The 20,399-nt window shown below is 42.3% G+C and overlaps 1 pseudogene; it reads right to left on the reverse strand.

Moving 5' to 3' along the window:
* Window positions 1–4,722: 4,722 nt before the first annotated feature.
* Window positions 4,723–20,125, reverse strand: LOC144537485 (uncharacterized; annotated as a pseudogene).
* Between the last annotated feature and the right edge of the window lie 274 nt (window positions 20,126–20,399).

The following is a 20,399-nucleotide window of genomic DNA, read 5'->3' on the forward strand; positions in this document are numbered from 1 at the left end:
TGTTTCTTTAGAAATAAACAATGGACAAATAAAGTCTTTAAACGCTTCAGATGTAAAGTTATTCGCTGTCAAAGTGACGTCAAAATGAATGGCAGTTAATGGAATGCTAATGCCGGGTGAGTGCTTGTTAGCATCAAAATGGTGCCATAGGAGCTACGCTTGCCAGACGCTCGCTTACCCCCTTGAGGAAAACGTGCTCTGGTTTATTGGCATTTCATTTAACCAATCACAATCGCCTGATTATTATTATTATTATTATTATTAAATTGGCTCAATAGCACCCCCTACAAAAATTTAAAGAAATAGCCCCTGCAGTGCGTTTTACCTAGACGTATGAGATTTGGTATACATATGTATCATCAAACTTACAAAAAAGCCTTCTACAGATTTAACCAAATTGACTTCAAAATTGGTCAGTACAATCTATAGATATTGCCAAAGCTAAAATGCAAAGCTTTTCCACTTGCGTCCAGCGGTATGGGAGTGGCTAGGTGTCAAATTACCAGATAACGCCGCAGATAATTGTTTGTAACTCCAGTGTACATTGTCTAATCCGGTCCAAATTTCTTATGCTTAGTTAGAGACCAGGCCTGAAGGAATCTATAAGTCAGTAATGAGTTATAAGTCATACCTACTGGCAACAGGAAGTATGACCTGACGGAAATCCTTCGATTTAGCTGAAATATACATAATGTGGTATAAACATAATATACAGCAATATGACTTATAAATAGTGTTTTCTCTAGCGCCACATAGTGGACACAGGAAATGGTGCACAATTTGAAATGAGTAGATTCCAACGCTATGGACCAAGTTTGGAGGGAGTTTAGTCTAAATATTGTGTGCAGTGTTCGACGAGCATAAAAATACACGGCCGCATCGACTGGGAGCCGAGTGCGAGGGCCCGTTCATCACTGCTTGCAGCTTTAATTAGGGCCTGAGTACCGACAGCATCAGTTTCTTCTTTTTCTTCTTTCTATTATTAGGGCCCGAGCACTGACATCGGGGGGACGAAGGCCCTACTGCTCTTCTAATGTTCTTTTCTTCTTTGTTTCTTTCTTCTTATTAGGGCCCGAACACCGACAGCGTCTGTAGGCGAAGGTCCTATTTAAATTCAAATGTTTCTTCTTCTTCTTCATCTTCATACATTCAACATACCTTTCTCATTGAATAGCTGGTTTACAGAATAAATACCTCTGTCACTCCACTGCTTACAAGGAATGTTACCAGACATTAAGTGTGTATTGTGAAAAATTGGGGTGTTCAAATGCCACTTATTGGTGTAGCTCAGTTGCTCCTCCACCTGTTTAAAGTTGGTCATGTGTTATGTGTGTTATGTGTTGGTGATAATAGGGCCATAGGCTAGCATGCACTTTTTTGGACACACATCTGCAAACGCAAGGTCTTACAGTCTTAGACTTCCAGTGAGGTTTTGCTCTATTTCTCTCCATGGAGTTGTAGATGAGGGGTCCATCCACACTCTAAGGGCCCGTAGCTGAAAGGCTCTGTGATACACTTTAAGGCTGGGGAGGGCCAAACCTCTTGTGTTTGTGGTATGTTGCAGGGTAGAGTATTTTAGCCTAGGTTGTTTATTATTCCAAATATACTGCCGAATTAAGGTATCGAATTTCTTACAGAAATTTATAGAATTTCACACGAGGAACTATGTTCATTTTTACAACAGCAATCCTGGACTGCAGTGATGCTGGCAGCGTGGACAAATTGGCCAGATCCCTTTGAACACTACTTAAGATAGTTTCATAGTTGTCCTGGACAACTCACTGTAGAGATGCGTGTATGGTGATGCCCAAATATGTAATTTTGCTTTGGGTTGGTATTGTAACACTAATGGCTGATGCCACATGCCTGTTCTTCAATAAAAGAAGATTAGATTTATTCCAGTTAATTTTATAGCTGGAGATTGAGCCAAATTCGTTGAAGATCTTAAGAATCTTTGGAATAGAGTCCTCAAGATTAGAAATGTACAACAAAATATCGTCTGCAAATAATTATATTGAGCTGTTATTGGATTTAATCTGGACAATACATATTTTATTCTACTTTATGGCTTGGCTAACGGTTCAAGAGAGATTGCAAACAGCATGGGGGAGAGCGGGCATCCCTGTTGCGAGCCCCGCTCAATGGGAAATGGCTGAGAATGCAAGCCATTGGTTGAGACTATGGCCGTGGGATTCGCATATAAAGTACGCACCATGTCAATGAATTTAGCCCCCAAACCAAGCCTCTCCATTACTTGCCACAAGTAGTTCCACTCTAGGCGGTCGAAAGCCTTTTCTGCATCCACTGATAGCACTGCACACAGTCCTGATGAGGCTGAAATTTGAGCAATCCGTAGGATCTTTGCCCTTCTTTGGCATGACGGAATTAGCACAGTGTTGGTTTTTTGGTGGAAAGTACCCTTCTCTATCACTGAAGTTAAAGCTTGTAAAATGGTAGGTCCTAATATGTCAGAATACTGTAGAAGAAGTTCTGATGGAATTCCATCCAACCCTGGCATTTTCCCTTTTTTAATGCTGATTTAAGTTCCTGTAACATTCGGTTGACCCAGTTCTTCTGCCTCCTCTGGGTCAAGAAGAGGCAGGTTTAGCTCTTTTAGGAACTCCTGGCACGGTGTCAGATCTGGGTTGCAGGAGGACTCATACAACTTTGAGTAGAAGGATTGAAAAGTGGCGCTGATATCCTTAGGATTTGTTGAGATACCTCGATCTGTGCGGATGCTGTTGATAGTAGCTCTGAATTCAATTTGTTTTAATTTCAGAGCAAGCAATTTGCTTGGTTTACAATAGTAATTTTGCCTTACTCTGTGCATTATGAACTCAGCTCTCCTTCTTAGCAGATCACTCAGCTCTGTTCGACTTGTACGATTTATAGCGTTCTTCCTACCCCGCAATTCTTGCCTCTTTTTACCTCTTCAAGATGTGAAATCGCTAATAAATCCTTTAGTTGCCTGCCATGTATATGCAGGGTCAGAAACTGAGTCGGTATTAATTGATAAAATTCAGCCAGTTTGGTTCTAAATTCTGCATCAAAAGCTGTGTTCTGGAGAAGGGAATTATTAAATTGCCATCTCCTAGATCTTTCTCCTAACATATCATAGCGCATTGTGATCAGACAGAATTGCTGGTTCTATTGTTCGCTATTGTTCTATTGTTATCATGTGAAACATTGCCTTAAGCTCACTGGAGCACAAAATATCAATGCGGGAGTGGGTGAGGTGACGTGTGGAAAAAATGGTGTAATCCTTGCTAGTAGGGTTGTGCATCCTCCATATATCTGTAAACTGGTGGGATTCCACATCTGCTCTAAACATGTCTGATTCTGGGCTTTTGTGTGATTGACCCCAGATCTATCCTGATTTAAATCTAGTACAGCATTCATGTCTCCCCCTATAATTAGTGAATATTCATTAAGAGAGAGCAATTCATTGGTTAGGCGCGGGAAAAAACTTTCATTCAATTCAATGTCAATTCAATTTTATTGATAGTATCAAATCATAACAAGAGTTATATCGAGACACTTTACAGATAGAGTAGGTCTAGACCACACTCTATAATTTATAAAGTAAATTCTAGTAATTCCAGTAATTTCCCCCAAGAGAAAGCATAGTGCGACAGTGGCGAGGAAAAACTCCCTTTTAGGAAGAAACCTCGGCAGACCCAGGCTCTTGGTAGGCAGTGTCTGACGGTGCCGGTTGGGGATATGATGAACAGTGGCAATAAAAGTCACAATAAAGATAATGTAACAGTGACTAAAAAATGGTAGTCGTAGTAGTTCATGTCATAGCAGGGCACTCCAGGATGTTACAGTATGTAGCGTGGCACAGCAGACCATAGCTGGACGTAGCAGGATGCAGCAGGGTTCAGCAGGATGCAGCAGGACACGGCAGGGCACCGCAGAACGAGCGTAGCAGGGTGTAGTGAAGCAGGACCACGGCGACAGCTGCAACCAAGATCTTGCCACCCATCCTAATCCAAGGAAATATGCTGGGAAAAAACTGCCTGTTTTCCTCTTCCCTTTTTTCCCTGTGTTTGTTGTCTGTGTTTGTCTCCACCTGCTGTGGCGAGTGTCTCAAGGAGGATCTAGGTCAAGGGGCGTGGCCACTCTATCCTGCTCTGTTCCAGCCAGCTGCAGCACATTCCACTAATCAACCAGCAGTTATCTACCCGGGCTGTTCACCTCCTCAGCGCCAGTTCGTTACAACATTACCAGTGGTAACTTGGCTCTGCAAACTAACTAGCAATTTCGCTCCTAGTCTCACTGCACTCTAGCTTTTGTTAATTCCTCATTGTGTCTCAGTTAATCTGTTTTCTCCTCTGTTCAGATCCCGTTCTGAACATGCTGCTTTCCTGCTGTGACCTGCTCGCCTGCTGTCTGCTCACCTCGCCACCCAGCTCTCATTACTGCCTGCTCATCTCGCCACTCAGCTCTCATTGCTGCCTGCTCACCTCGCCAATCGGCTCTCATCGCCTCCACACCAGATTGCCAGGGTGAGTCGGGACGGGTCTCTCACCGCCGTCCTCTGTCCAGTCTCAGTCTGCCTGGCCACTCACCTGTCTGCTACCTCTGGCTCCCGTCCCCATCGGAAGCTACTTAATCCTGAACTATTTCCTCACTGCCTTATTCCGATTGTATAATAAACTCTTTAACTGTTTCTCTGTCTCCGTTGTTTTGTCTCTGAAGTCTGAGTCAAAATACTAGAGCCTAACAGCGTAGAGCTCTAGTGGGACAATAAGGTACTAAGAGCTGTTCAAGATATGATGGTGCTAGACCATTTAGAGCTTTGTAGGTCAGGAGAAGGATTTTAAATTCAATCCTGGATTTTACAGGAAGCCAATGCAGAGAAGCTAATACAGGAGAAATATGATCTCTTTTCTTAGTTCTTGTCAGAACACGTGCTGCAGCATTCTGGATTAGCTGTAGAGTCTTAAGGGACTTATTTGAGCAACCTGATAGTAAGGAATTACAGTAGTCCAGCCTGGAAGTAACGAATGTATGGACTAGTTTTTCGTTTTGAGACAGGATCTTCCTAATTTTGGCAATGTTACAAAGATGAAAAAAATCTGTTCATGAGGTTTGTTTTAGATGGCCGTTAAAGGATATATCCCGATCAAAAGTAACTCCTAGATTTCTGACAGTAGTGCTGGAGGCCAGGTCAATACCATCCACGGTAGCTATATCTTTAGATAATGAAGTTCGGCGGTGTTTGGGGCCCAGCACAATAACTTCAGTTTTGTTCGAGTTTAACATCAGAAAATTGTAGGTCATCCAGGATTTTATATCTTTAATGCATGCTTGAAGTTTAGCTAACTTGATTGACAAGTATAACTGGGTGTCATTCGCAGTGAAAGTTAATTGAGTGTTTCCTAATAATATTGCCTAGAGGAAGCATATATAAGGGAGAATAGAATTGGTCCAAAACTGAGCCTTGTGGAACGCCATGGCTAACTTCAGCGTACTTGGAGGATTTATCGTTAACATTAACAAATTGAGATCAATCAGAGAAATAGGACTTAAACCAGCTTAGTGCGGTTCCTTTAATGCCAACTAAATGTTCCAATCTCTGGATCTCTGGAACAGGATGGTATGGTCAATAGTGTCGAATGCAGCACTAAGATCTAATAAGACAAGTATGGAGACAAGACCTTTGTCGGCAGCCGTTAGGTCATTAGTAAATTTCACCAGTGCCGTCTCTGTGCTATGATGCTTTCTAAATCCTGACTGAAAGTCCTCAAACAAACTATTGCTATGTAGAAAATCACATAACGGATTAGTGACTACCTTCTCAAGGATCTTGGAGAGAAAGGGAAGGTTAGACATAGGTCTATAGTTGGCTAAGACTTCAGGATCGAGGGTGGGTTTTTTCAGAAGAGGTTTTATCACAGCTACTTTAAATGACTGCAGTACATAACCTGTTAATAAAGACATATGATACATATGATCATATCTAGTAATGAAGTGTTAACGACAGGTAACGCTTCTTTAAGTAGCCTCGTTGGGATGGGGTCTTAGAGACGGGTAGATGGCTTAGCTGAAGAGACTTTTACCATTAATTGTTGAAGGTCTATAGGAAAAAAAGCAGTCTAAGTATATGTCAGGTCGTTCTTTCCAGTCGTCCTGTGTTTAAAGGTGAACCGTTAGAAGTTGAGGGAAAAAGATGATGACTTGTATCTCTAATCGTTTTAATTTTATTATTAAAGAAGCTCATGAAGTCGTTGCTACTCAGAGCTATAGTGATAGATGGCTCAATAGAGCTGTGACTGTCAGCCTGGCTACAGTGCTGAAAAGACACCTTGGGTTGTTCTTATTTTCTTCTATTAGTGTTGAGTAATAGTCTGATCTGGCATTTCTGAGGGCCTTCCCATAGGTTTTCAGACTGTCTTGCCAATCTAAACGAGATTCTTCCAGTTTGGTGGAACGCCAAGTTCAAGTTTTTGCGAGATTTGTTTTAATTTGCGAGTTTGGGAGTTATACCAAGGTGCTAATTTCCTTTGCTTCATCATCTTCTTTTTGAGGGGAACAACAGAGTCTAAAGTCATCTGTAGGCAGGCCGTAACACCGTCTACAAATTCATCAATTTGGGGGGGGACTAAAGTTAACACAAAGGTCCTCTGTTATATTACGGCATGACATTGAGTTAAATGCTGTTGGAATATCTTCCTTAAATTTAGCTATAACACTGTCAGATAGGCATCTAGTGTAGAAGCTTTTATCTAATTTCGTATAGTCGGGTAGTACGAATTCGAAAGTTATTAAGAAATGGTCTGATAATACAGGATTCTGCGGAAATATTATTAAATCCTCAATATCAATGCCATATGCCAGCACAAGGTCGAGGGTGTGGTTAAAACAGTGCGTGGCCTTATGCACACTCTGACTAAAACCAATTGAATCTAATAATAAGTTGAAAGCCGTATTTCTATTGCTGTCAACGTCCACATGGATATTAAAATCACCTACAATAAGTACTTTGTCTGATTCAAGGACAACACATGATAAAAACTCTGATAATTCAGATAAAACTTTAGAATATGGACCTGGAGCTCAGTAAATAACAACGAATAGAATTGGCTGTATGTTTTCCATGTTGGATGTTGAAGATTAAGAACAAGGCTTTCAAACGAGTTATAATTTAGTTTAGGTTTTGGAATAATTAACAAGCTTGAATCAAATATGGCTGCCACTCCCCCTCCTCGGGTGAGCCTCTAGGCTTCATTTAGACTAACATATTATTCATGGCCCAGCCAGGTTTTGGTAAGACAGAATATATCAATTTGATTATCTGATATCAAATCGTTTACCAATATTGCTTTAGAAGAGAGATCTAAAAAGAAGATTTAAAAGATTTAAAAGAGATCTAATATGTAATAGTCTATATTTAATCTGTTTTATCTATCAAAGTTTGGGCCGTAAATATTAACAAATGCAATTGGTACAGAGTTCAAAGAGCCAGTTACTATAAGAACTTTCTTCGGGGTCAGAAAATGTGGATGTGTGGATAAAAGGAATATTTTTCCTGAACAATATTGCTACTCCCCTTGCTTTGGCATTAAAATGAGCCTGATATATCTGATCTACCCAGTTGACCTTTAGTTTATCCCTAAATTTTGGTTTCACGTGTGTTTCTTGCAAGAACAGTATGTCCACTGACAGGGACTTTAAGTGTGAAAAAACTAATACTGCCCAAGCCTCTCACATTCCAGCTTATATCCCTCCCAATGTGCCTGACTAGCTGAGATTGTTGTTTGTGAGGTCTGGACCCAAGAGCGGACACCAACTAGAGGTTGAGGTAGTAACAAGAAACGCTTGAATTTTCAAGCTTTTTGGTCTAAACGTCATACCCAAATTAAAAGTTGTACAGCTTCCATATACTTTGACACTCAGGGATGTGCCTGATATCATTGGAAAGGAAACAAGTTAGTTACAAGTGTCATGGCGATTCTAGGCCTTACTGACACAGAGTTACAGAGGCTAGAATGGAGGTTTTTTATTTCCGTCCAAGTCATACATCTGTAAAAGCATTAATTAATACACTGCTGTAAACACATCTAGTGAAATACAGACAACACAAGGTCATAGCTACATGTCTCAGCTTACTACAGAAAAAATGAAGCCAGAAGCCAAAAGACTCAAAAATTGATTTTATATGAATTTTTTTTCTACAGATATGTCTGTGCGTCTTTCTGATTTCCATTTGAAAAGTGCAAAGAAAAAAGCCAAAAAACTGCAACACTTATCAAATACACAAACACACCCACATCAATCATACACATACTTGAGATAACTATTTACATAAAAATATAGAGATAAGTCATTATAAATTTCTCAGGGAGTGATCTGCATGAAAACAGTCACTGTTTGTGCTGAAACACAGAGCCAGCCATCACAGAGTTAAAATTTCAATGCCTTTCAATCGGGTCTTGTAGCATTTAAATCTAACTGGCAAACCTGAACCGATTGGCTTAGACCAGGTATCTATGGAAACCTTAGATCTCAGAGAATACAGTGACGCCCACATCGAGTTGGTAGGACCCTCAGGAGAAAGCAATACAAGTGTGGAAATGAAAAACAGTTTAGCGATTTTCCGTTGTGATTCGGCCAGTCAAGATTTTGAGGCAAACAGCTCCTTTTGGATATAATGGCTTGGATATTCCATTTCCTTGGACTCTTGGGGATTTATGAAAACAATTTGTTTTTGGATTGGACAATTTCACCAAAGTGGATATAGGGAAAGAATGTGAAGGTATGTAAGCACACTTGAATTGGCGCAGTCCTTTTCAGTGAACTAACAACTAGATTACAGTTTTATGACTGCTATAAATCATCTTATGCTTTGTGTGTGGGCTTAATGGAATCCTGAGAGTCTAAGCTTCCAATCGATGTGCTGCATGACCGTATATTTTGAAGATTTAATGCTTCAAAGTTACAATGAAGTTTATGCAGCGTCACTTTCGAGCAGAAGTGTGCCGTACACGGTACAGTGATCTTTGAGAGGTTGAAAAGCTGAACTGAACAGAAATTTTGTAACAAAGGTAGGTGGTGATCCAAATGGGTTGAGGAGTGGAGGTAGACGAGGCAGGCATGGAACACAGGGCTGGTGGAGTGGCAGGTAGCGTAGTTGACTTTGACATCAAACAACTGTGCACAGAGAGACAACAAAGAATTAACAGAAGGAAAACTTTGATCACAAAAGGTTCACTAGATCTCAAAAGGTTCACTAGAATACTCGAAAGTTTGGCCGAGAGTAGTTACCATGAAAGTGACTGAAACAAACTGGCAAATTGTTTACGTTGGCGCATAGTCTCTTGGGTCAGGTCCGGGAAGAAGTAAATCCTTTTATTGTTAAAGTGAATAGGGTGGTTCTCACTGGCCAGCCGTAAAATGAGGTCTCGGGATTGTGGATAGTGCAGCCTGGCGATGAACGGTCTTGGTTTGGCCGGTGAGCACGGTCAACTTTGACGTTTGCCCCAAAGTTCTCCTTGCCCAGCACGGTCGGTATCAGCTCCTTGATAAAGTCAGTAGGCTGACCTCCCTCGGCACCCTCGGGGATCCCGACGATTCGGATGTTCTGGCGTCTGGATCTGGATTCCAGGTCTTCCAGCTTTGTTTTTATATACTTGTCTGCCTGGAGGGAGTTGCATAATGACTCCAGCTCATCAATCCAGCTATCGTGAACGTTGACGCCGGTGTTATGTGCCTTCTGGTTTTTTCACCTACTGGTTTCTGAGCCTGTCCAGATACCGTGTAAACCTATCAACCTACCCACGTCAACAGATTCGCTACATATTCATAAACATTTGACTGGCCTTTGCATGTCGCAACTCCAATAAAAACGATACTGAACCGAACTGAATATCTGAGCCCTACATTACTATAACATTGTAAAGCGGGAAAGATGTGTTTTAAAAGTAATTAGGATGATCCTTGTTGCACTGGATTCGAACCTTCCTCAGCAAAAATAAAAATATATAAGTCCACTTTGCTGTCCACTATACTATCACGTTAATCACATCAATTTCCAGGACATGACTTTGTTTTTTCTTTTTTCTCAGTAGGCATGAATCACATGTTTATCTGAGTACTCCGAAACAACAGGTTAACTTGATTTAGGCTTAACAAAATAACTATATTGTGCACTATAACCTCCTGTTACACCTCTGCGCTACCCGTGTGCAAGGATTCATCATAAAATATACCAGGCAGCACACGGATTCTGAAACAACGGGTCTAAAACAACTGGTTACCCTGGGCTGGTAACGTGTGATCTTGAGGCTGTCAAACAGCAACAATAACAAGTTCCTTGGATTTATGAAAACAAGCGATATTTCTATTGACATGGCTCAAATGCCTACATCTACGTTTCCAATAGCCTACAACGTTATGTTTACGACACTACTATAACATTGTACAGCGGGAAAATGTGTTTTAAAAGTAATTAGGATGATCCGTGTCGTGCTGGATTCAAACCTTCCTCAGCAAAAAGAACAACATGCCAGCCCAATGCGCTGTTCACTACACTATCACATCAATCACAAAAAGCTTCAGAACATGACTTTGTTTTCTCTCAGTAAGCCATGAATCACTGTTTATTTGAATAATCCGAAACATCTGGTTACCTTGATTTAGGCTTGAATCAGAATCAGAAAGGGTTAAAGAAAGTACGTTTTTTAACACATACAAGGAATTTGTTTTGGTGTTGTTGGTGCACGTCACACATTCTTTTCATTGAATATTAAAGTGCCCATATTATGAAAAAAACACTTTTTCTGGGATTTGGGGTGTTCTTTTGTGTCTCTGGTGCTTCCACACGCATACAAACTTTGAAAAAAAATCCATCCATGCTGTTTTGAGTGAGATACGGTTTCTGAATGTGTCCTGCCTTCAGTCTCCGGGTGAGCTGTTCAAAATTGGCACAGCTTGTGACGTCACAAGCCGAAACGAGCTGGCTAACCGCAACCGTTAGCTTGTAGCGTTAGCATGCTAATGCTAACGCTAGCATGCTACCTCGTTCTCAATAGCAAAGCACTGCTACAACACACACAGTTCACCATAATCTACAAAAGAACTACTTACATGTGCGCCCTCATTTAGAAGTCTCCCAGCTAATCCTGCCTTGTAACTGACCGAAGTTGGAGAAACAGCGGCATGAAGGTGGAGTGTCAGAGTGGTTTACGGGCCTTGTTAATAAGGCTAGTGGCGGAGGGGAAAAAGCTGTTCATGTGACGTGAGGTTTTGGTCCTGATGGACCTCGGCCTTCTGCCAGAGGGGAGTGTCTCAAAGAGTTTGTGTCACACAATCTTTCCAGCACGCTTCAGAGTCCTGGTGGCGTATAGGTCCTGGAGCGGCGTTAGATTGCAGCCAATCACCTTCTCTGCAGACCGAATGACACGCTGCAGTCTGCCCTTGTCCTTGGCAGTGCTAGCAGCGTACCAGATGGTGATGGAGGATTTGAGGATGGACTCAATGATGGCTGTGTAGAAGTGCACCATCATTGTCTTTGGCAGGTTGAATTTCTTCAGCTGCCGCAGGAAGTACATCCTCTGTTGTGCTTTCTTCACGAGGGTGCTAATGTTCAGCTCCCACTTGAGGTCCTGGGAGATGGTAGTTCCCAGGCAGCGGAAAGACTCCACAGTGTCAATTGTGGAGCCACAGAGGGTGATGGGGGCAGGTGGGCCTGGGTTCTTCCTGAAGTCCCAACCATCTCCACTGTCTTTAGAGCGTTGAGCTCTAGATTGTTTTGCTTGCACCAGGTCACCACGTGGTCAGCCTCCCACCTGTAGGCGGACTTGTCACCATCAGAGATGAGTCCGATGAGGGAGGTGTCGTCCGCAAACTTCAGAAGCTTGACAGACTGGTGACTGGAGGTGCAGCTGTTGGTGTACAGGGAGAAGAGCAGGGGGGAAAGAACACAGCCCTGAGGGGATCCGGTGCTGATGGTCTGAGACGTGTTTCCCCAGCTTCACATGCTGCTTCCTGTCAGACAGGAAGTCCGTGATCCACCTGCAGGTGGAGTCAGGCACGCCTAGCTGGGAGAGTTTCTCCTGGAGCAGAGCCGGGATGATGGTGTTAAAGGCAGAGCTGAAGTCCACAAACAGGATCCTGGCGTAGGTTCCTGCGGAGTCCAGGTGCCGGAGGATGTAGTGGAGGGCCATCGTCTACAGACCTATTGGCTCTGTAGGCAAACTGCAGGGGGTCCAGGAGGGGGTCGGTGATGTCTTTGAGGTGTGAAAGCACAAGGTGCTCAAAAGACTTCATAACCACAGAGGTCAGAGCGATGGGTCTGAAGTCATTAAGTCCTGTGGTCCTTGGCTTCTTGGGGACAGGGATTATGGTTGAGGTCTTGAAGCAGGCTGGCACAGCTGATCAGTGCAGTGCTTCAAGCTGGATGGGGAGACAGCATCCGGTCCAGCAGCTTTCCTGGGGTTCTGTCTCCTAAAGAGTCTGTTGACATCCCTCTCATGGATGGAGAGAGTCGTCACTGAGGTGGGTGTGTGTGTGAAGGGGGGGACCTTTATGGAGGGCATTGGTGGGGAGGCCCAGGACCCTGCTGAGGTGGGGGAGGTGCAGGTGAAGCACAGTGGCTGTAGCTGTAGGGAGGTGTCGTGGGGGATGGTGTCAGGACTGTCCTTTTGTCTTTCAAATCGACAGTAGAACTCATTCAGGTCGTTGGCTAGGTGTCAGTCATCGAAGGAGTGGGGGGTTTTAGGGTTATAGGTGGTGCTCTGCCTGTCCTTATGCATAGGCGACATAATATAGCCTATGCTACAACACAAACAATTCAAAAGGTTGGGCACAAACTATTATTAAAATTTTTTAAACAGAACTTTGTATTGTAGGGGTTTCAAATGCGTATCTTCCGTCGTAAACATGACGTTGTAGGCTATTAGAAACGTAGATGTAGGCATTTGAGCCATGTCAATAGAAATATCGCTTGTTTTCATAAATCCAAGGAACTTGTTATTGTTGCTGTTTGACAGCCTCGAGATCACGCGTTACCAGCCAAGGGTAACCAGTTGTTTTAGACCCATTGTTTCAGAATCTGTGTGCTGCCTGGTATATTTTATGATGAATCCTTGCACACGGGTAACGCAGAGGTGTAACAGGAGGTTATAGTGCACGATATAGTTATGTTTTTAAGCCTAAATCAAGGTAACCTGTTGTTTCGGAGTACTCAGATAAACAGTGATTCATGGCCTACTGAGAAAAAAGAACAAATAAAGTAATTAGGAAATTGATGTGATTAATGTGATAGTATAGTGGACAGCGAAGCAGACTTGTATATTTTAATTTTTGCTGAGGAAGGTTCGAATCCAGCGTGACAAGGATCATCCTAATTACTTTTTAAAACACATTTTTCCCGCTTTACAATGTTATAGTAATGTAGGGCTCAGATATTCAGTTCAGTTCAGTATTGTTTTTATTTGAGTTGCGACATGCAAAGGACAGTAAAATATTTATGAATATGTAGCGAATCTGTTGACGTGGGTAGGTTGATAGGTTTACACGGTATCTGGACAGGCTCGGAAACCAGTAGGTGGAAAAACCAGAAGGCACATGTTCTGGTTTCCGTGACATCGGATTGCAGCTTTTGGATTTGAGTTGACAAGATTTTTATTCAAATTAGTGATTGCGAGAAGCAGGTCCGACGTACGCCTGACGTTTGTCAGGCGTAGCTAGTGCTGCAGTGTGGGTTTTAGCTAGCTTTAGCTCGCCAATCTTTTCTTTAAAATTTGGGTTTCATGTTGGTCCTTTCAGCAAGTAATTGTTTGCAAGTTTTGGAGGCATGTTGACAAAAAGGAGGTCGGAAGTGAGGAAAAGCTGTGGTTTATTTCTATAGTTGCGGATCTATCTCATAGTGTGTCTACTCCATTGCGTGTCCAGCCAACTCCCCCAGCATAATGTATATAATAAATCACTGTGTCTACCAAATTTGGAGAAATGTATTATGGATACTGTAAATAAGTGGAGGTAACATTTTCATAGGGAACAACAGAAATCCATGCAAAACGTGAATGTTATTGATAATCTTTATCACCGTTTGAGAAACCTAAGTGAAAGTCATAGTATACTGCATACAGTTACCATAATAAAATAATCGGCCTTGTGGATCCATGAGGACATGAAGTGTGAGATGCTTCCATGTGTTGCTTGTTGAGTTTACCTATAGTTCCTTTTGTCCTAGAGAGCTGGAGATAGGACAGGCCACACATACAAATAAAAGGACAACATTTACATAAAGGGAAAACAAACACACAGAGGTTTTATGTGACATGCAAAGTTTATCAATAGCAGTAATAGCAGAGTGTTTTAATTTGTTGCACAAGGAATACTTTATTGAAGACCAAATGTGGACAAATGTGCAATGGATGAAATAAGTATTTTCCAGAAGGATATTACATAACAAGTTGTTATGAGGATATATTTATATTATTGACTAAAGTAACGACTCTATATTTTATTGGTCATAGGTCATATGTTATGCAATGCCAAACAGCAACAGGAAAGAAGTGATAAACAGTAGAATAATGTCAATGATATATGTACAATATATATGAATGAAAAAATGAAACAAGCAAATGGATGATGGGAGGTGATTCTGTACTTTTAACATTGTGGATAGGCGAGTACATTTTTGTTGTATTGATTTGTTGTATAGTTAATTAATCATACAAGCTATTCAACCATGGGGCTATTTCCCAAAAGCAGAATTTATAAATTCACGATAATAGGTAAAGCAAGGCGTTAAGCTGGTTAACAGATTGTGAGGTTGATCAGAGAGTTACTTTTGCTGAAATGGAGAATATGTGCTGCACATACATACACAGACAGAGCAGCAGCTTATTATGGAAGTTTGATTAAGTGAAACACATTACTGTATTTGTAAGAATTGAGACACGGCTGCTGTAGTTAAACAGCGAGAGAAAGTGTTACAGATAATCAAGGACTGCCTGAATGTGTAAGTAGCCTTTCCATAGCATGATTGTGCAATTTATAGTTTGACAATTTTCATTTGAATCCTATGCATACAAAGCTATGCAAAGTAGTAAACATATAATAAATAGAAATATATTTAAAAATATAGCTGCAAGCAGCAATGAGGGGGCCAAGCAGTACACTAGCAGGAATGGCATTGCCATGGCATGAGCAAGCACTCACAGCAACTTTGATGGCAATTGGATAAAGAATGGCTGAGATATCAGCTCATTTACTTTGTTACAGTGCCCCTAGAGGAAAAATTACACCAATGTCCTTGTGCGTTGTCACAATCAAGTGCCAAGTCCCTGTACCAAGTTTGAATTTGATACGTGTAAGCGTTGCTGAGATATGAGCCTACTTCCTGTAACTCTAGCGCCCCCCCCTAGTGGTCGAAGGTCACCAAATTTATTGTGTGTCCTCAGAATGGGGTCCCAAGTCCATATACTAAGTTTGGTTTCTATACGTAAAAGCATTGAGCATTGAGATATGAGCCTACTTTCTGTGATTATAGCGCCCCCCCCCCCCCCTAGTGGTCAAAAGACTCCAAATGTATTGGGCTTCCTCAGGATAGGGTCACAAGTCCATGTAACAAGTTTGGTTTTGATATGTGAAAGCATTGCTGAGATATGAGCCTACTTCCTGTAATTATAGTGCTCTCCCTAGTGGTCTTAATTGGGTCATGAGTCCAAGTATTGAGATTAGTTTTGATAAGTGAAAGCCTCCTCGAGATATGAGTTCACTTCCTGTTTAGTGGCTTTGGTGTTGATTTTGATTGGCTGTGACAGGCAAACACTTTTGAATATCAATACACAATGGAATAACTTTTGTAAGGCATGGTCTGAAGATCATCTGTGCCAATTTTGTGACCTGTGAAAACTTATTAGTATTTTTGATCAAATCCTATATGGTGGAAGGTCCAACATGGCAGATATTGACATTATAGGGTGTGTTGAGTTCGGAGTTATCCAAGGATTCCAAATATATCTCGATGTAGGAAAATCGGGTATGCGGTTCAAAAGTTAATTGCATGGATGCAACGCCAACTTTGACCCATTGTGGTGCAGGCCTAAAACTTGGTGAAATGAATTACGGGACTGTCCCGAATCAGTGTGCCAAATTTCACAACTTTTTACTGTACGGTTCTATGGGCTTCCATAGACTCCCATGGCAGAGGAAAGATGTGTAACTAGAAAATGCATTTCCTGCAGACAATGCGTGTAAACTTGATGAATAGCTTAAATCCGTAAGAAGTTGAAGTAGTGAGAATAGTTGAAAAAGTATGAATGATTTTAATTAACATGAATTTCATTAAAAAGTTGAATAACACCACTAATGTATAAATAATAATTTATTTTCTAACTCAAATTATGAATAAGTATAGAACACTTAACAAATGCTGTGAGAAACATTGATGAAAATGCAGAAATATGGAACAAATTGTTTGAAAAATCTCAAATGCATTGCACTACACTGCTGAAAAACATGGAAGTTGGAAGCTGAACTGCACATAAGTTATGGGCTATACTGTGTATATATATATATATATATATATATATATGTGTGTGTGTGTGTGTGTGTGTGTGTGTGTGTGTGTGTATATATATATATATATATATGGATGAAATCACAAATGACACTGGGGAGAGAGATAGAAAGAGAGGAAGAGAAGAAAGAGAGAAGAGAGGAAAGAGAGAAGAGCGAGAAGGAGCGAAAGAGAGGAAAAAGAGAGAGAGGAAAAAGAGAGGAGAGAAGAGAGAGATTTTTTTTTAATTTACATATTTATAATATAAGTGCTAAGTGTTCCTCATCAACAACAGGACAAAGAATATCATTAAAACACCAACGCTGTTTAAAAGCATCAATGTCTCCAATGTGTTTATAAAACCTGAACTCTAACCAGAGTCTGGCCCTGATGTTGCAGAGCCAGACTGCTTTGGCATCCTGCCCCTCCCTGTTCTCCACACTGATCTTCCTGCTTATATATATATTGCCATTTTGACTTCACCTGAAAGGTAATTTAGGAGCTGCCACTTATCTTTTTGTGCCTTTTTGTAGGCAGCTCCCATGATAAAGACCCTCTCAGTAAAAACTACATTTAAAAGACTAAAAACCAATGTTAAAAGAGAGAAGAACTCTGTGAGTCTCTTACATTCTGTAAAAACATGGTATACAGTCTCTTGAAGATTACAAAAAAAGCACTCGCTAAGAACAGTGGGGTTAAGAACAGAGATAAAAGCATTGGAGGCGACAGCACCATGTAAAATCCTCAGGTCAGTGGTCCGTTTTTTGAGGGGAGGCTTGTATAAAACCCTCCACTGGGGACAGGGCTGGTCCCCCCCCCCCCAGCTTGTCATTCCAGACAGTGGGGGGTCTGCCACTGAGTCCTTTTTTATTTATATCTTTCACACAGTTTTGGTACAGTGTCACTTTGTCTGCTCCGTGCAGGGTAAGTTTGCCTGGGTTACTGACAGCTAGCAGGGGGCCGGTCTTCTCTCCAAACTCTGGGCTCAGGTAAACCTCTGGGAATGGGTCTGGCCTGGCCTCTCACTGGCTGTACTCCATGAGGAGTCTCCTCTCTCTCCCACTCAGCTTTTTTGTCCATAGGTTCAGGAGTCTTTGTGCGACCCGGATGGATGTCATGCCCAGGAGAGAGCCCAGAGTCCAGGCACTGTTGCCTCTATCAGCTGCTGCAGGCTTAGAGTCCCGGATCGGTTCAGGGCCCCGGCTGCCCCGCTGCAGATATCCAGTCTGCTCCCGTTGATCAACAGCTCCTTCAACAACCAGTGCAGAGAGTTAGACCTATCACACAATTTACAGTTGAAAAGGACCCAAGACTTAAAAACGCCCTGATAAAAAGGGAGGAAACTCACTTAACTTTAAAAATGTAGGATCAGTTAAAAACAGAGCAGCATCCAGCCCCAGTTTACTCACATGTCTGAAGATACAGCTGGTCACGTTCCTCCACACCAAGTCAGGTGGCCCCGTCAGAAACTTTTGTATAAACTGAAGTCTGAAGGTGGACGTTCTGCTGGCCAGGTGGACAAGGCCCTGTCTTGATAAAAACAGCACCCCCTGTGGCACCCAGTGCAGACCCCCCCAAAAGAAATCTACCATTTTTCTCTGGATCTGAGCCAGTAGGCCTGACGGGGGGTGCACACAAGATAACCGGTGCCACAAAAGGGATGCAACAAGATTATTTAAAACTAAAACTCTACCTCTATAAGACATTGCCACTTCCATTTATTCATTTTATTTTAAATTTTTTCCATGACGGTCTCCAAGTTTCTCCGTACCATGACCTCATTACCGAGGAATAGACCAAGGTACTTTAGGCCATCTTTTTTCCAGGCCAGGTTTTGGGGGAGAACCGGGAGACCGTCATGCCATTCATCAACAGCGAGGGCTCCACTTTTTTCCCAGTTCAACCTTGCTGCAGATAAAATATTAAAACTAGAAATAATGTTTTCTAAAATGTCTAACTCACGCTGGCTCTTAATAAAAACAATGACATCAGCGTAAGCAGATAAAACAATGTTCTCACTAAAACCAGGTAAAATCAGACCTTAGATGTTAGCACGTAGTTTGTTGAGGAGGGGTTCCAGGGAGAGTGCGTAGAGCATCCCGGACAGAGCACAGCCCTGCCGGACGCCGCTACACACTCTAAAAGGAGCACACAGACCACCGTTAAACTTCAGCACACTCTCAACCTCACTGTACAACACCTTGATCTTGGCTATGAAACCAGCGCTGAACCCAAACTTCCCCATTACTTTCCAGAGGAAGCTGTGTTTAACGTGATCAAACGCCTTTTCCCTGGTCTAGAGAAATCAGACCAGTGTTAAAACCCAACGAGCTGGAGACCTCCAAAACATCACGAATGAGGTGGACATTGTCCACCATGGACCTGCCAGCACACAGTAGGTCTGGTCCCAATGGATGACCTGCTCCATAGCCTTCCCCAGCCTAGAGGCCAAGACCTTGGACAGAAGCTTGTAATCCACACACAGCAAAGACACAGGGCGCCAGTTTTTTATATCCTGCAGGTTGCCTTTTTTTGGTAGCAGCGTAACAACCGCCCTGGGACAGGACATGGGCATGGAGCCAGAGGCCAGACTTTCATTAAAAACATCTAAAACATCATGTGCAAATATGTCCCAGAAGGCTTTAAAAAACTCAACTGTGAGGTCATCAATGCCTGGGGCACGTCTCCCCTGCATACTCTGCAGGGAAGCGTGGACCTCCTGCAATTGTATGGGCGCCTCAAGACAGGAGTTGGTCTCTGCAGAGTCCTGAGGTAGCCCGCTCGTAAACTCCTCTTGTAGAGCCTCTTGCTCCTCATACTCACTTCAGTAGAGGGAGGAGTAAAACTCTACGGCTTGCCTTCGGATTTGCCTCGGCTCCGTGATCTCCTGCCCTGTGTCTGAAAGCAGCGTGTGGATTACCCGCCTCTGTCCATTATTTTTCTCCAGGCCGAAGAAGAAGCTAGAGGGAGCATCTCCGAGATGGTCTGAAATCGGGACCAGACCAGTGTGCCTTGTACTTTAACGTCCAGCAGGTCGGCTAAAGCTAGCTTTTTGATGTTGAGGGCTTCAATATGTCCTCGATCTGCTGTGGACTCACTTAATCGCTCTAGTTCCACTATATCAGTCTCCAGGTCCTGCATAGGTCTGGTGATGTCTCGTGTGACGTTTAGGGTGTGCTGTTGACATAAGAGCTTGATTTCTGTCTTCCCATGGTCCCACCACTGCCTCAGACTGCTAAAATCACCCTTCCTCTGTCTAAAAACACCCCAGAAATAAATAAGGACCTCTCTAAATTTTTTGTCAAAAGTTAACACAGAGTTAAAATGCCAGTAGGCACTTTTAGGTTTCACGTTTCTAATAAAAACATGACATAAAACCAAAGAGTGATCAGTAAAAACAGAAGGAACAATATTACACACTTTAAAAATATTAAAATGTTGTTTAAAACAATAAATACGATCAAGTCTGGCTGAGGAGATCCTACTCTCTCTGAGGTGGAACAATGTGTACTGTCGGCAGTCTGCATGCATCCTTCTCCATACATCCACCAGGCCGGGGCTGGAGACCAGCCACCCCAGAGCATGCTGGGAAGCTGGATGGAAGTGCATGGTTGCGATCTAAAGATGAATTTTCAGTAAAGTTAAAATCCCCACCCAAGAATAAAAAATGTAAAACCCCACTTACCTTTTCTAAAAATATCTTTCTCTCTGCACCGGTTGTTGGGGCATACAGGTTAATAAAAACAGCCGTAAAATGATCAAACCGAGCTTTGACAAAAAGCAGCCTCCCCTCGATAAAATGCTTGACCTCCAGTGAGACCGGACAAGTCAATGGGACAGTCATATGGTCTGTGAGGAGGTTGGGCAGTAGCCCTAGCTTTGT

This window comes from Sander vitreus, chromosome 22 (genome assembly GCF_031162955.1).
Source record: "Sander vitreus isolate 19-12246 chromosome 22, sanVit1, whole genome shotgun sequence".
Classification (NCBI taxonomy): domain Eukaryota; kingdom Metazoa; phylum Chordata; class Actinopteri; order Perciformes; family Percidae; genus Sander; species Sander vitreus.